Here is a 2418-nt window from a genome sequence, read left to right on the forward strand (position 1 = left end):
GCCTTATTTTTTGCTATTTCCTTCAAAGCAGCTTGAACTTCTTCCTTCATCACCATAGGCTCTTGCTCATATGTGATTTCATTAAATTCTTCTGTGTCTGACAGTTCCTTTTATATACAGTGACTCAGTATATTCTTTCCATCTTCTTTTAATACCTCCTGGATCATTTAATATTAGCATAATAAAATGTTCCAATATTCTTTTCCTTTTCAATGTTAAACATTGTTTGTTATGACCCACACTGTCAAGTAACTTTGCATAGTTATAAAACACAATAGGCATTTTTCTGGTATTCTCAGTTTTCAGTCAAGATTCATCTGACATCAGCAATGACATCCCTGGTGCCTTGTCCTCTTCTAAACTCAGCTTGAACTCTGTTTATGTACTATTCTAGCCATTTTGGATGATCTTCAGAAGTATTTCTTGCATGTGATATAACCAATATTGTTCAATTATTTCCACAATTCTGTTAGATCACCTTTCTTGAGAATGGAGACATAAATGGATTTCTTCCAGTTTCCTGGGACAGACTGGTGAGCACATCCAGGGCAGCATGCATGTGTTAGATGAAACATGTTTATTGGCATCCCATTGATTCCTGGGGCTTTTTTTATTTTCTTTTCTTATTCCTTCATTGAAGCTTGAACTTCTTCATTTCCATAGGCTCTTTATCATATGCTATACTTTCTGAACATTTCTGTGTTGACCAAATCTTTCTGTTCCATCTTCTTTTGATGCTTTCTGAGTCATATAAGAATTTCCTCATAGCATCTATAAGTAGAGAAATTTAAGGCTTGAATTTGTTTTTAAATTATTTTTTTTCATTTTGAGAAATCCTGAGCAAGTTCTTCCCTTTTTATTCTCCAACTCCAGCTCTTGGCACATTTCTTTATATCTTGCCTTGTCTTGTTGAATTAAACTTTGACATAGTTCCTTTTTTTTTTTTTTTTCTTCCACATCTCTTATCTTTATTCTGGCTTCTCAATGCTCTAGTTTCATTTTCTGACACCCATTTTGGTCTTTTCTTTCTCCTCTGTGTACTTCCCATTTGATCTCTTCATGGATGAAATCCTTGCCATAATCCTCCAATTCAAGGCCTCGACCCTATTTGTGAGATGATTTATTAATTCAGGTAGGATAGACTCAAGATTATATATTTGGTTCTCGTGGCTTTATTTTCATTTTCTTATGCTTCAATGAGCAATTGATGGCTTGTTTTACAGTTGGCATCTAATCTGGTTTTGAATGCTGTATTGAGCTTCTACCATAATTTTTTCCATAGGTGTAATATATAGGATTCATACACAGTCCCTCAGACTAAGACCATGTATATAATCATTGTTTGTGTTTCTTAAATTAGATATTTGTGATGAATAAGCCATCAAATGTACAAAGTTCATTTGATCTCTAGCCTCTTTACTGTCCAATTACCATTCCTTCTTCATTGTTTCCAACTTTTGATTCCAGTGATTAATTATTATTAATGCATCTTGATTGCATGCTTGGTCAATTTCAGACAGCAAAAGGTGATGAAAATGCTCAATTTCCTCCTCTTTGGCATTAGCTAATGGTGCATATATTTGAATAAGAGTTCTATTAACAGGTATTCCCTTGTACACGTATGGATAGTATCTTATCACTCATAGCATTGTATTTCAGGATAGATGTGTAGTTGGTCTTTGAAAACTGAATGTAACACTATTTTTGCTCAATTTTTCATTCACAAAATAGCAAATCATATGACTGTCTGGTTCAGAGTGACCAATGCCAATACATCTCCGCACAGTAATGCCTAGAACATTAAGTTTTATGCCTTCTATTTCATTTTTATCAACTTCCAGTTTTCCTACATTCATACTTCATACATTTCACATTCCCATTATTAATGGATGTTGACAGTGACTTCCAGTCTTGGCTCTACCTCTAATACTATAATTATCCATGCTTCTCTATTGCTCACAGAGTTTGCAAAGGTCTATTTTTCAGAAATTATGCTTCCTAATCTGAATTAATTTGGAAGCTCTGCTGAATTCTTTCCACCATGGGTGATCCTGTTGGCATATGAAACACCAGTGACATAGCTTCCAGCATCACAGCAGCCCACAAGTTGTCACAGTAGATCAAACTGGCAGCTATATTGTACTGAGCAATAAGAGCAAATGATACAAAAATTAAAAAAATATGTGTGGATCATAACAAACTGTGGCTGACTCTGAGAAGAATGGGAATCCCAGAACATTTAATTGTGCTAATGCGAAACCTGTACTTGGACCAAGAAGGCAGTCGTCAGAACAGAGCAAGGTAACACTGCATGGTTCAAAATTGGGAAGGGTGTACGTCACGGATGCATCCTGTCTCCACACCTTTTCAACATGTATGCAGAGCAGATTATCCGAGAAGCTGGGCTCTATGAGGAGA

General features: G+C 35.5%; 1 protein-coding gene across 1 annotated transcript in view; it reads right to left on the reverse strand.

The window, feature by feature from the left end:
• The window catches only part of FAM227B (family with sequence similarity 227, member B), a 103168-nt gene that overhangs the window by 77496 nt on the left and 23254 nt on the right, over nucleotides 1-2418 (reverse strand). The gene's annotated exons all lie outside the window — the stretch shown is intronic.

This window comes from Elephantulus edwardii, unplaced genomic scaffold (assembly GCF_000299155.1).
Source record: "Elephantulus edwardii isolate Elephantulus edwardi_28Jun2011 unplaced genomic scaffold, EleEdw1.0 scaffold00164, whole genome shotgun sequence".
In the NCBI taxonomy this organism is placed as follows: Eukaryota; Metazoa; Chordata; class Mammalia; order Macroscelidea; family Macroscelididae; genus Elephantulus; species Elephantulus edwardii.